Below are 16,296 nucleotides of genomic sequence, written 5' to 3'. Positions count from 1 at the left end.
TAGACAAAGAAAAACGTCTAAAACATATTAAACATACCATATATATATAGAGTCTCTAAGGATTCTACGTAAAAAGAACGTAGTTTATATTGATATCTTATAATTATTATTCAATAATAAAAAGAGAGGAAATCCAATCATTACTGAATAATAATAATTAATTCGAATGACGGCGGTAGGTTCGCCTCCTGCTACGTTGAATTCTAATACGCTCGGCGAAATGTGGGCATTTCAAATGTTACGTTACCATAACAACTAAAGTGCCATATGTATTTTATTGGAAGGGAAGAAATTATTAGTAAACACTATTGCTAGCATTGGAACTACTAGATCTGTCAAATCGACCTCCATATGGTCTCCCCCAGGAAACCATCGTGGCTTTCATCCTCGCCTTTTTATCTCTCACTGGTCCCTTGACTGCGTACACCGATATCGCATAAAGTATCACCATCCTAATCATTAATTTTAAATAAATTTCTCTCGACTATCCCGTAGGGGATTATAGTCGTGGGCACATTTATTTCAATTAGTTTTTTATTTAGCAGGGACCTAAATGTATTTATAAATGGAATTGTTTACCAATACCAGTACAATCAATATTATAGAATGCCTCTTACTTGATTATTCGGGAATGTTCCATCCTTGTCTATTGCGTTGACCTGCGTCACCTTCGTGCCGATGGGCTCTCCCTCCAGAACCGTCTCCTGTTCTCTCTCCGTGAACAATGGAATCTCGTCGTTGACGTCTTCCAGCATGATGTAGACAGTCGCTTCTGAAGCCAGCTGTTGGGCACCGTTGTTCTAAACAAAACAAAAAACTAAGTCATTATAGCCGCTTTGCATCCCTTAGATAGCATTGAAGTCAGCTTAAGTTTTCCTAAAAGAAAATTACAGAATATGGTTCTTCAAAAAGGATATTAAAATTTGTGCAGGATCGACAAGGTGCACATGACAATCTTATCGTAACAGGAATCTATTGGTTATTATGGTAAAATGAATTTGTTTGTTATCTATTTGATCTTTGAAGCGTCAACTAATTGTCATGAAACTTCTCGTCATTTTAGAAAAATATAGACCATTTTTATATCAGTTACGTGAACGAAATTACAGGCCCAGCTAGTTACATATTAATTCTAACAAAACGTTTAATAAGTGTGTTTCCATGAGAACTGAGTTTAAATATGAGTAAATGCTAGATTTCCTAATAAATTCGGTCGGATTAATATAGAAGTAATTAACGTAATTAATATTAATAATTAATTAACAATAATTCATGAGACAATAACTAAAGTAATGATATTACTAATCTGCCAAATATGTAAGTAATGTAGTTATCCGTAAACATTGGATTTTACAAGTAATTTTTTTCAAATGCGAGGTAGCACACGCGTTGTCGACCCGACTTCTTAGCAACTTATCGGCTTAACCAATCACTATGAAATTTAGTATACATGTGCACACTATATGTAGAGACGGACGTAGGCTGGTATTTATCCCGATAACGCGGACAAAATCGCAGATAAAGGTATCTAATAATTCCAATTCCATATCGCAACTCCTTTTTGTATCTGCTAAAACACCAATGTCATCAGGTAACGGTATAGCGACTTCACATTACAATATATGCGAGTTCGATCCCGAAATAATACATACATTTATATTTATGAATACAAATGTTCCATTGTCTGAATATTTACTACGTATAATATATATATATATATATATATATATATACACACACAAAAAAATAAGGGCTATCGGTTATCTAGTATCCATAGTACAAGCCGACATAACAATTCTATTACTTCAAAAATACTCGAAATATTATATTGTAACATCAATAAATATAACTCGATTTCAATCTTTAATCTAGAATAAATAATTCCGTCAAAGTCTACGTCGATTACTTTAAACTGGAATAAAGTAAATCCTTAGAGTTTGTCGGAAACAAGCAAGACAGAGGTATCCATGGTGACAAGTTTGAACAAAGACTCTCTGTGATGAGATAACTTCATTTCTATTTATTTAATGATACAATAGTTCATTGATATATACTTCCAGACAGCTACTGTTGCCAACAACCAAAACATTGTTTAATTCCACTTTCTACACAGACCTATCTACTCTTCTAATCGTTTCTGAACCCAATCCGAAAGGGTCTATACACTTATTGGCAATCGTATACAAAACTTGGTAGAGAATATAAAGCCTATCAGAGTTGTTAGCGAACTAAGAAAGTTAGTCGGGATCGAATCAATTTCTATAATGAACCCACGTAATGGATAATATTGGTTAAACTCTTTACCATCCTTTAATTCTATAAAGGGTTGAATGAATATATAAAAGTATGTAGATTAGACTAGGTACTCGAATGTATGTTAACAGCTATTGCATATGCAGGTAAATGTCAGTACATTTTACTGTGTACAAAAAGTGTGTAAAAGTGAAATACCAATATAATGGGTATCAAAATCTAAAGTTGAAAGAAATTTTTTAATACCACTGAAATGGCAAAAAAGGACACGGCCCACCTAATGATAAGTGGTTACCGTAGCCTATGAACACCTGCAATACCAGAGGTATTAAGCATGTGTTGTCGACCCTAAAGAAACCTCTTTACCCCATTTTTGAAGAACCCCCTGAGTGTTCGTGTAATGTTTTGTGTGTAATGTGTATTAACTGTAATCTTCAAATCGTAACCCTAAAATAACGGAATAATGACGTTTTTACATCTACTCAACAATAACCCATGAAATAAATATGTGTATATCCAGTACTTAACATAAATATTTTCTTCCACAAAACAAAACGAAACAAAACCAACATAAATATTTGATTATAAAAGAATCATAAAAATTAACACAAAAGATGCAATCAAATTGTGAACAATTTTTTGAAGTTGGTTCCAAAACTTACCTCAACTCGAATAGTTAGATTGTATTCCTTAATGCTTTCATAGTCCAATGGGTGATTTACTTTTATGTCTGCCCAAGTAAATCCATTATCGGCTCTTTGTTGCAAATAGAATGTATGGAATTTATTAGTCTGAGCCGTCGATCCGGGCATCAAGCGGTAAAACACGGTCGGATTGTTTTCAATGCCCGAGCTGAAAATACAATAAAACACTATAACAACTTTCACAGCTTATATACAATAATACAGTTACTGGAACATCTACTGTCACGTAACGACATCGATATCTGATTAGGTACTACATTATACTAAATAAAACAAAAGAATGTAATGATTCCGATTTTGTAATGTTTTAAGCAGGTACAAGTATAGTCAGCATCATATTATAAGAGGTACCCAATAAATAAAATTAACGGAAATATGTCTGAGGCATAGATTAAGGACGAATAATTAATGATGCGGACTAGACATATTTATTGTCACGATAACAATAAATACTAAAGTAAAAGAAAATATACTAATACGCATTTGAATTTGCGAATAAAATTAATACCACAATCAATCATACTGAAAAATAAATTATAAAGTAACTTAAAGACGGTAGATTTGCTTGTAAAACAAAGTAAGGTACCTTCAATAAATATTATATTTTAGATTGCTATCTATCCATCATCATGACAGGTCCCTTATGAAGTAAACAGAGATATGACTAAAAGTAACTACTCATTTTTAAAAACAAAATAATTTCTTTTTTTAAATAAATTCCAAATGTTCTGTCTAAAGAAGACTACTAGTACCTAGGTACTAAATAAAAAATGATCCATTAAAAATAAAACATAATTAATGATGATTGATGGCTATCTCAACCTATGAATGCTTGCAATACCAGAGGCAACATCATATGATAATATTGAGTCACAGTACTCGAAAATTATGGTACTATTTCATACTTCAAACTGCAATACTGCTACATGCAGTATATACAAGTGTAACACTTAACAAGGTTACTCGTTGGCAGAGTTATGAATTGAGGCAAACACGCAGACTTTATATAGAATCTCTCTCTCTCTGGTCAAGGTAGCTAAACCGCTTTAAGCTTAGGCTTAATTGTGACTAATTATTATGTAGGTATAATGTGTAGAAATAACTAGATAATTAAAATAAAATGTTAAAATTAGTAAGGTGTATTAGTAATTATAATTTCCTTTGCTTTGCTCGTGTAAGTTTAAAAAGTGTATTTTAGGATGGACAGAGAAGATAATAGAGGTGAATCTGTCATTGTCATCGGCCAGCACTCTTTGTGATAATTATGAATGATGCATTATTATAAAAATAAAATTAAAAATGCAATAACATTTATCTCTAACAATAGTTAATTACAACACCATGATATATATACTTATTAGAAACGGTTCTAATTGAAAAATAATCCTATCCTACTTAACATTCCAAATTAATTTTTCTCGAACAAGTTAAACGTCTTAAAATGTTTTTCTTATTTGATTAACAGATACTGTTACATTGACATCAAAATCTACAAGAATTGTAAAAACAAATTTAAAATGAACTCAATAATTATTTGGAATTGTAGCAATTATTTCCCATAAAGGATGATGATAAAAATACATGATAAGAAGTACAACATTATTATTTTCAGATAGTTGTACAATTGTAAACTACTACTAATTAAGTATAATAATTTGATAAAACAATCCTAGTTCAAATTGTAAGAACTTCAAGCACAGATGATTAACAAATGAATGGAAAAATAAAATAGGTAATTTTAAATACATATTACAAACGAAACTTTCTACTGACTAGACATTAAATAAATTTATTGACATGCTTTTCGATTCTTAGACATATCTAAGTCTTGACTGGTGTAATTTAAAATGCACCGATGCACCGACCTACATGCATACAATGAATTATAATAAAAATACCTTACCATACCTTTTACGTACGATGTTCAAAAACATGAGTATACCTTAACGATCCGAGCAACGCATTCAATTTATTACTAACTTTAATAAAATATTTCAAGTTTTTTGCCAATATACAATTTTATTTATTAAATACAAGGAACAAAACATACAATACCGTCTAGGCCGGAAATAAAGCAAATGACGACCAAGTAATCATATTACAAAGATGAGGACAAGTCAAATAACTTGGAAATTATTTCCTTTATAACTAAATTGTTAATTGCTACTTAGTCCGGGACTTGAACAGTACTTTTCTCCAATTTGCGAGGAAATTAGATTAATTAAAGAAATATAAAGATATAACTCTTATTAAAAAATGCAAAAAGTAATTATTTTGGTGACAAATTGCATTGCAATTGCACCTTTTTTGGTAGGTAAACACTGTGTGTGTCCACATACATTCTTTTTTTCAAACCAATCCGCACACTAATTTCATTCTTTTTTAAATTAGTTTTATTTTCTTTAAAAAAAGAAATGTATGTTTAATCTATTAAAATATGAATATTATGTGCACAAAAACAAATAATTTATGTGTATTAAAAAAAAAACTCATGAACGCCTCAATTTAGTATCATTGACTCCAAGATTTAAAACAGACATAAAACAGTTCAGTAAATTTCATTATTCTCTTATTAATCATTCTTAACGTGTTATTTCCGTGATCGTGCCTTTTTATATATATTTTTTTACAATACAGCAATTTCCGACCGAATAGAAGAAACTAATATCATAATTATCTATACTATTAATTATCTATACTATTAATTATATAAAGCTATTGAAATATTTTACTAAAGCTTGTTTTAATTCATGTATCTGAGCCCGGTTAATTGTGATCCCCGTTCCATGTAAGCAGTGAGCCCTTGCAAATGCACGCTAGTGAATCACGATAACCATATTGTGTTCATGACGATGCATTTGTAATCCAACGAATAGAGACAGTCGCAATTATCATGTGAGAGGCAAATAGTACGATAAATTGAAGACGCGAGCGGCGCACAGACACGAGGAATTCTATTTCAATTAGGTAATGCGATAATGGATTAATGTGAACCTACCTAGTCTACATGTAATATAGTATAGAAAGGTGCAGTTCACGTCAATCCAAAAACGAGAATAAACGGAACAGGGTGGAATATTGTTCGTCGTTGCATCATTTATAGTCAAATAACGTATCGCGAAATATTAAATGTAGCTTTTGCATCGAAGAACACAGACATCCGAGATCGAGATATGATGGGATTAGGGGCCGAGATGGAAAGGGATCAGTGGCCGCGCGCCGCGGCGTCGCACACTGCGTGCAGGTGACGGGGCTGCGTGCGGTGCCCGTGCCGAACAGTTACACACGCACCTTGCTTTCACGGACACCACTTTGGCACCCACGGGCAAATTTTCTCGAATGTAGACCGGGCCGTACACGGTGTGGTCCCACACGGGGGGATTGTTAGCGCGATCCACTACATCTATCTGGACCTCGACGGATCTGGACAAGGGCGGGAAGCCCTTGTCTTGAGCCATAGCCTCCAACTTGTATGTTTCTCGCTATCGGGGAAAGAGTCGATGGAAACAGACAAAACCACGTCGTTAGTAGTGTTAAGGAGTAGAGGTGCGGCGGGCCCGAGAGCCCGCTGCGCCTTATACCAACCTTGCTTTCACACTGGTCACTACGGTACCCACTGTGACATTCTCTTTGATGTGAACGGGGCCATACGTGGACATGTCCCAGATGGGGGGCTTATTGTTCCTGTCTACCACGTCTAATTCAACGTCCACGTCTGCGGAGGAGGGCGGGTGGCCCCGGTCGGAGGCGCGAACCCGCAGGCGATACCTGTCCCGCTACACATACACGGGTCAGAGGTCAGCGGTCAGCGGGGAGAAACAAAACATAACACAACTAAAATATAAACACATAAGTACTCATTGCTAATAAACAAGTAAAATAATTTAAAAGTAAACTCAAATCTCGATCCTCTTTCAGATTGTATCTATCGGCTGTCTAAAAGAAATTTTGCAGTTTAAAACCTACATAGTAAATAATTAACAATCTCACGTACGTCACGCATCCTTTCAGTAAGCCAAATAAAAACAAGAGAAAAGTTAAACAGAACTTTGTTTATATTATATTATAGTAACCAGTCACAACTTATGCTTTCTCATACAAGCACCATTCGTTCTTACTTACGGCATTTCCTTAATGTAGCCAATATTAGATGGTGCAAGAAAATAAATTGGAAATAAAATATTTCTGATATTTTACAAATTTCGATCTGTACAATAAGGAAAAGACAAACTGTACATTATAAATACTTTTTACAATAATGTAACTAAACTAATTTAAAAAATCAAAAAACTTAATAAAAGCAGGCAAATGCATGCAGCTCTGCATACAAGACATGGCGGAAAGGTCGGGTTGCCATAAAAAGAGTTTAGCGACCTCAAACGACTACAACGAAACGACACTCATTGAAATGAATATATTACAAACGATGGACGTTACGATTAACTGTACAAATTTGGTTTTGAGAACGTTGCCCCTTTCACAGAAGGAATAATGTCACAACTGGCCAGATGGCCAAACTGCCTAGCAGGCAATCTGACCATCTTCATTAATGCTAATAAAATACAATTATATCAATAGACTGGTGCCCTGTAAAAAATTTACAATTATAATGATAATACTATAGTGGATGACATTATTGTATGAGTAGTCGTCTACAAGAGCGATCACACATTTGACAAGGCAGGAATCGAACTGCCCCAGTGGGAAAATCCATATCGCTCCGCAAAATAAAATCAGAGATTAGTAACAAAACATGTACATACATATAATACTGATAGGTATGTTCAAAGCGTAAGCTTCTTAAATCAATTAATCTTACTTACAATAAAATAAACTTCGAAAAACTAGTTAGTGCGAAATATTATACATAAGTGCTCTTACAGAAACTGTACATGTTTTAGAACTAAACATAGGTTTCAACGGTGAAATATTTACAGCAGTATTAACTCTGTTATTAGTATTATACACAAGTCGTATTTATCGGTAGAATAGTCAATGCAAGATGGTGCTGCGGAAATAAATCTTAACGAAGATTTAGTGCGGAGCCGGCGTTGGCGGCAAATCAAACTAATAGTGCTGCAAGAAGAACAAGCCCCCGACGGCGGCGGCGCGGACGGCTCGAGCGGCCCGCGCTGGTTTGCGCTGCCGTTCAATGGACAACTACTCCTCACAGCCAGGATTTACCCCTCTTCACAGCAATTTACAGCAGCAGATAAATTTAGAACTATTTACATGTAAGTAAACTTAAAGTGTGTGCCAATTGAATCCTAGGGCTTGTAGGTAGCACTCATCCACCAAACTTTATAGTAAAGTTGATCCCATTCACTCATCACTCTTATCATAAGCACACAGGATGTTATTGGATGTGAACCTATAAACTTAAAAGCATACTTACGTCCAGAGGTTTCTTCAGAACTATCCAGCCAGATTCAGGCTGAATTTCAAAATATTCTATATCAGCTGGATTATATGGTGCGCTTAGAGTATAAACTATAGCACCGTTATTATCCGCATCTTCATCAGATGCGGAAACTCTTAATATATTTGTGCCTATACTAGCATCTTGTTTAACATTCTCCACGTATTTCTGTAATACATATTATAACAATAAACAACAATCGCGACTCCTGATATACATGCAAATTATACTAAAGTGTATCGCCATGCAAATATGTATATGTGCATATAAAACTACTATATACAGTTCTTATTGCTTACTTGTCTGTCGAATAGTGGAGGATTATCATTCACGTCTGTTATTTCTACAGTAAATGAACAAACGCCTTCTAATGAAGGTTCGCCCTGGTCTGTCGCCTTTACTGTTACCGACACAAACTTGCCATCGTCGCCTTCCCTGTCGAATACTTTATTTGTTGATACTTCTCCGGTTTCTTCATCCACAGTAAATTTCGTACCTTTTTGATTTGGTTGTTGAACAATAGAATACTTTACTTGACCATTCACCCCTTTATCTTCGTCAGTAGCATGCACTTTAATAACGGGGCTACCGTTTGGCGCCCCTTCTTCGACTTTTGGAAAATAACTGGGACAATCCTTGAATATAGGCTTGTTATCATTAACGTCTGTTATAAAAACTACCACGACAGCGGTTGATGTATGTATCGTAGCATCTCCGTTGACACAACAAGCACCGTCGTCCATCGCTGTGACGTTAAGTTCGTATTTGTCTCTGTCTAATGATATAGCTTTATTATGCAGTCGAATCACACCAGTAATTTCTTCTATAACAAACTGTCCTGAACTAGTACCACCACCAACGAACCCAAATCGAACATTATCGCCATCTTTATCCGATGCTACTACAGTAGTGACTAACGTATTTGGTCCTGCATTTTCGTCAACATTGGGAGTATATACTTGTTGCGAAAACTTGGGTTCTTCGTCATTTTTGTTCTTTGTGTAAACCCTAACTGTAGCAGTTCCGGTCTTAGCAGGCTCTCCTTTATCTTTTGCAGTTACAACAAACTCATAGTAAGCGTTGTTATTATCGGCATCCAATTGTTTGTTATTTGTTATTATTCCATTAGAATCGACGCTGAAATGATCATCTGGAACACACAGTTTTTATGAAGTGTACAATACAAAACAAATACGTTTTTCTTAATAATTACCTAGTTATTTTACAACCTTTTTATTACTTATTAATATCTATTATGATTAAAAACATAGACATTTAAATAAAATATAATAATAAAATGGAATATAAGTCTTCTCATAGCTTTTAATATTTAATGACAACAACACAGTTCCCAATAAAATAATCCAATGGAATACCACCATTAATGATGACTTCTTATTTGTATCTATAATACTTTACTATTTGGATCTTTTGAAGAATTTAACAAAGAGTATCTATCTTATTATTGTATTTTTTTTATACAACTTAGAATGGCAAACAAGCTGACGGCCCACCTAATGGAAAGTGCTAACCGTCGCCTATACACATGAGCAGTACCGTGGATCTATCTTATTATCAGGTGTATATCGATGCAAATTCCTATCTGGAAACACAGCCATACAAACACAACTCTATCGCAAATGACAGAGGTTTGACTTATATGATATCAATGCATCTATCTCATCTATCAGATTTGACTTAATTTTCAATATTATTACAATAAACAAAACGTTCAATTCTGATTCAAATAAATTAAATAAAATAATTAAATAACCTTAGACAATCACGGTTGAATTAACAATATATAATTTATCCTAAATAATAAACTGCGTGTTTAATTTTTTACGGTGATTATATTTTCACAAATAAGAAACTAAATTGAACGAAAATAGCTGTCAGAATGTTTGAATATGGAGAATTACTTAGTGTTTTTAAATACATTCTACAGGGGGAAAGAGATTGTCAGTAATGAGGAGATTAGTTCAATCTATCAATATACCCTATCACGTCAACCTCCACGATTCCTCCCTGAAACCATCGTGACTAATTCGTCATAGTCATAGAATACTGACGGATATATATATTTAATATTTGTCAGATCTATCAGTATTCTACGACTATGACGAATTTATCGTTGAATTCGTCACGATGGGCTAACTGATCTATCTTTTCATCCTCATCATTCATCCCTCACCGTGCCATGATGCCCCGCTAGTGTATACCGATATCGCAGGCGGAGTTACCATTCCATTATCATCCATTAAAAAAAATACATTCTACATAGACAATATTTGAAAGAAAACTGGACTTGTAACAATTCACAACTACCGACATCTGTCGTGTATTTGTGGAAGTTTTGTTAAACAAAATGAAGTCTAGATGGCGTTAGTAGCCATAAATTTAAATGATCTGTACAAATTATATAAGCACCTGAAACGAGATATTCTATTTCGGCGTTCTTTCCTGAATCGGCGTCCATGGCCTTAACTTTGAGAATACTGGTGCCCAGAGGAATGTCTTCGTCGACGTTGTGAGCCTGGTAATCAGGCAACTCGAATTTGGGTGCATTGTCATTGACGTCCGTAACGCGAATCGTTAACTGAAACACGATAAAAATATTATTATTGAAGTGTTAAACTCAACACCTACGGTGAGATATCTAAAGATACAGTTGGTAATATGTATAACTCTTATACAAAAATCGAGATAAACATTAGGTATGTATCATCAAAAAACTAAATTCAAAAGGATAAGAATACCCCTACAATTAGATGATTGACAACAATCTCAATTTGTCTTGCACAATTATATAAAGTAAAACCTTTGTCTACAACATTTGCAGGAGAATTAGCTATTATTTTTGTACCAAATGTCAGTGCTAATTGTCACTTGCCACATTTCTGTATAATAAATAAAAACCTAATCATATTTATTTTAATTATTTTAAATCTAAACTATATAACATTTTACTATAATAAAAGCATCATTTTTATTTAAAACCAAAACACAGTCTAAAGAACTTAGCCCCTTATACTATAATAATGTCCTCTAATACTATTGTTGTGGACGTCTATTGTTTAGTCTCTTATTCAAATGTTATATGTGTAAAATATTATAATTTACATTTGTATCCATGTTTTATTCAGCTTGGTATACAATTTACACATTGTAACATACTGTTACAATAGTTAATATTTGTCATAAGCTTTGTAAATAAATATATTTTGAAGTGTGTAAATAGATTATAGTACAAATTATTAAATTGTATTACAAATACTCCATACACTGAAATAATACTTACTGAATTCTAATTCAAAGGGTTAAAGAGACATACCTACTAATATATGTAAATAGTATTTATTTTCTATCATAGATCAACAATTATCTAATAGATTCAGATATTTAAATTACCCAATATCGAACAAGCGTATTTATATAGCTCCGCTAAAAATCTACTCCAATCATAAACACCCACATACCGATGAACTAACAGATATACGAACGAAATAAACATAGATATTGTGTCAATTTAGAACGCGGCATCACGTGTTTACAAAAAAAAATGTGCTTCGCAAGAAATGCGTTTTTCGCTCCGCAAAGAAGAAATGTTAATGAAAAATTTATTATTTATATTATATTTAGAAGATATTTTAATAGTTACGAAATTAATATTGAATTAACACAAGAGTAATTGCAAAAAGAATTATTAAAATTGATTTAGAATTAGATACTACTGTATGGGGTTCTTCAAAAAAAGGCATAAAGAGATTTCTTCAGGGTCGATAACGGGCGTGTAATGCCCCTGGTGGTCTACCATGAAATGAAATTTCGAATTTTCGGGCTCAATTTCGTGTTTTTGTTCGTACCGAAATCGATCCAGTAAACGGAGTTTAACATTTTGTTCATCATAAATCCTATCCTAATAGTCCAGAGGAACGATTTTTTAACATTTTTAATAATTTTAAACGGTATATATTATGTATTTTTAACATCAAATCTGTTTCATTCGTCCCCGAAATTTGGAAAAATATTTCATGGTGGGCCTACCATTGGTGGTATTGGAGTCGTTCATAGGCTACGATAACCACTTACTATTAGATAGGCCGTATACGTTTGCCGCGTTAGTGGTATAAAAAAAAGCAAACGGACAGCCTTTCTAAAGGAAAGCGGTAATCGTCCTCTATAAACATGAATGGCATCATGATCATGACATAATATAGTGTGATATCCATGGTACCCTAAATGTGTTGTCATTCCTGAGGACTGTGATGTTATGCATCTGTATCCTATAATTTCACTATCATACCCTGCTCTCCAAATAGAAACAGTCATGCAAGCTACTTCACGACAGAAACACAAATGGGACAGACCCATTACAAACGACTTTTGTACAAAGTTTCCCTCTAGTAAACAACACGGGTGACATAGCCACAAAAAAATTCAGACAAATCGAGGACCTTTGTAAATTGATTAAAAATAGTTGTAAACCTTACATTATATAGATAAAGCATAGAGTGTTAAAAATGTTTCAAAATTTAATGAGCTCATTCGATAGCTGATAATTTTATTTTTATCTAAACGTTCTTTTCGCAGTCGTCTTTTTTTTAACTAAACTTTTTAAATTTTTATTGGGAACTATTTTTTCTATTACACCTCATCAGTACTTATAGCTTACCTTCTTTTACCTACTCATATATGACTCAAAATATTCAGGAAAGATATTTGTGTACATATACATTTGAAATTTTATCAAAATCGATTTGGTAATTTAGTCTTTAAATCAATATACTGATTTGGCCACAATTGAATCCGATTTTTTGAGCAACACAATCTCAAATAATTGGCGAAATATTTGTTTGAAGATACTCTATCTATAATATATAATCTAACCTGTAAACATAAGTAGTAAAATAAAAAGTAACCTCGATACCTACCTCAACAGACGTGGAGAATCCGCCGGAATCTTCGGTTGCCGTAACAACCAAAGAATACACATGAGGCTGCCTCAAGTCTTCGAAGTCCAATTCCTTCGCCAACTTCACTATGCCCGAAGTAGGACCGATATTGAATGTGCCAGCGCCTTGTCCTTGGGCCTTGAGGGTGTAACGGATTTCTCTATCCGCAAATGACTTTGCTTTTACAGATATAATACTGGAATATAAAAAATACAAGTTATTTTCTTCGTTATACGATAATATGAACTAAAATTATATCCCTGTTTTGTATTAAAAACTGTATTCCGCAACATTGACCACGTGGAATAAGTTAAAAATTACACCATTATGTTAAACATTATTATTCGTGTAGCCGTGTGGTCGCGGCAGAATAGGTCACCCCTTTCTTTCTCGTGGGTGTCGTAAAAGACGATTAAGAGACGGCGAGGGATGGGCAGCAACGTCCCTCTTAAAACATCTCTAAGGTCAGGTGGTTGCCAGTCCGCCTGCGAAGCGTGGCAACTACTGGCAAAACCCCCCAAGGGGGAAACTGAACATAAGTTCAGCAGTGAACAGTTAAGACCTGATATGATGATGATAATACTAAATTTTATTCAAATCCGTTCAATAATTTAAACGTGATTGAGTAACAAACATACAAACGCCGTTATAATTTTTAAAAATAAACGAAAAAGAATAATGAAAATAAGTTCCAAATAAAAAAAAAACAGGCAAATTGACAACTTCCAACTTTGAAGGGATATTTTGAAGAATACCAGTATCAGAAATTATTAGGAAATAAGTATTTATTTATTAACGTTTTTGTAAGGTAAAATTACATTTTTCTACTCAATGTTATGATGGCTGTTGAGCAATCAGATATTAATATTTTAAACGACAAATTAAATACAATATTATTCAAACGTTTTTGTTTCACAAAATTTTGGTATCTACTTATTACTACACTTGCTTATTACACTTTTTGGGACTCGTACGTGATGTGTGCAATTTAAGTTTACATATAAAAAATGAAAAGAACAAAAATCTTACTCTGAATCTTTTTTCTGGTTCTCCGCTATCTCGGCCTCGTAACTTGGCAAGTAAAACTGGGGAGCTCGCTTGCCACCAACTATACTAAGTCGCTCCTCAGGAGTAGACTGGAATCGCCTTTCATCAACACGACCACTCTGAAAGTTGTAAAATATACATTTGACAAATTATTTTTTCTTACAAATATCTTTAAAACATAAAAATCATATTTCTATAATTATTAAGTGATGAAAAATTTTGAAGCCATTGGGATGTGAACCCGTAGCTTCTATCTACTCCATACGGAGCGTTAATAATATTTTTAGTATACGATAAATTACCAAAATATAACAAAATTGTAAATAGATGACATCTGTACATGAGAGATATTTAAGAAAAAGTAATATAAGAGTTCTTAATAAGACCAATAGAAGCCAAAACAAACAAATTACAATTTTAAAAATTTTATCTTTCTGACACGGTTTTCACAGTTACAAAATTGCTCGAAAGTCTAACATAAAATCTAACTTATGTTTTATCTTCATACACAATGTAAAAATAGACTATTTCGTTGATTTTCCTGCTTCAGAAGTCAACGCGTATGAAGTAGCGGGTAAACAGCTAGCACTCAACAATATATTAACATTTTTTAATTAACTACGCTTCTGCCGTTCAGTAAAAGCACAACCCGTAGGATCCTAAGTGCCATAATATTGAAAAAGTTATTAATTATAACTAATTTTAGAAGTATATTAAATTAATTCTAATCGTTTGCTTTGTTGATTTAGAGTACTTTGAATATGTCCTTCACATTTTATATATATTAATTAGACAATTTGATAATATAATAAGTAAAAACTAATTATAATTATCCAATGTGATAAAAGCTCGTAAATTTAAGAAAAATGTCATCAATTGCATAATATATCAATAATACATTATTTATATTAATTAATATATTAATGATACATTCGTATTAATTTCAGTCTTGTTTCAATTACAGTAATGTTAACAAATTTACAAAAATGATTTAGACAAGTGCACTATTAGTGATGACCTATTTTTCGTCATCCAGAAATAACCAGATACTCCACATTATATTTATAAGATTTTCGCGAGTTAAACTTTGACGTATTCGATTATTTAACATTCAAAGTTATTATAAGAACATCGGAATTGAGAGCACCATATAACTGAGTCATAAAGTTTGGTGACATGTGCGCATATATTGAATTACTTATCAGTTATCAGGTCAAATAAGGTTTCATTCCAAGAAGAAATATTTTTAAGGACGAAACTTACAACAGGGCATGGTGCGGGTATTTTCACAATTTATTTTAACAGAAACAAATGTAAGTCTACCTAATATAATATTCAAGTAAGAAGTCCACAAAGGGTCACTTACTAACAAATCAACATAGGTTAGATATAATTTAACCACGTCTGACAAAGTTGATATTTGAGAAATATATTTCTTTACATAATATTGTATACAAGTATAAATAAAACAAAAGATTACTAGAAATTCGAAGTAAAAACTTAATAGCACCTCGATCCAAATACCTTAAATAACAAAATAGAATAAACAAATTAAAAAAATTATTTACCTGATCTTCGGCTTTCACATACAAAACATACTCCATATCCAACTGGAAGGGATCAGTCCCTCTCGTGCGGACCACTCCAGATCGTTCGTCAACTTCGAATCTCCCTCCGGTTCTATCTCTTACGATGAAATAATGGATATTGTGATCCGTATCCGGATCCCTTGCTTGAAGAGTAAAAACTGGGGTATTGGGAGCAGCATTAAGTTGTACCACAGTCTGCATAGGTAGTGGACGGTTGATGAAGTAAGGAGGTTCATCATTTACATCTTTAACGTGAATGATGACGCGCTGATTGTCAGTATCTGAAACGTTCAAATAATAGTATATGAGACACCAAAATATTTACAGAT

General features: G+C 33.3%; 1 pseudogene; it reads right to left on the bottom strand.

Moving 5' to 3' along the window:
- Positions 1-2,916: 2,916 nt before the first annotated feature.
- On the bottom strand, positions 2,917-16,248 carry LOC128199992 (neural-cadherin-like; annotated as a pseudogene).
- Positions 16,249-16,296: the final 48 nt, after the last annotated feature.

Source organism: Galleria mellonella, unplaced genomic scaffold (assembly GCF_026898425.1).
Source record: "Galleria mellonella isolate WM207_F2 unplaced genomic scaffold, CSIRO_AGI_GalMel_v1 utg143, whole genome shotgun sequence".
NCBI lineage: Eukaryota > Metazoa > Arthropoda > Insecta > Lepidoptera > Pyralidae > Galleria > Galleria mellonella.
This window is presented reverse-complemented; position numbering and strand designations above follow the sequence as displayed.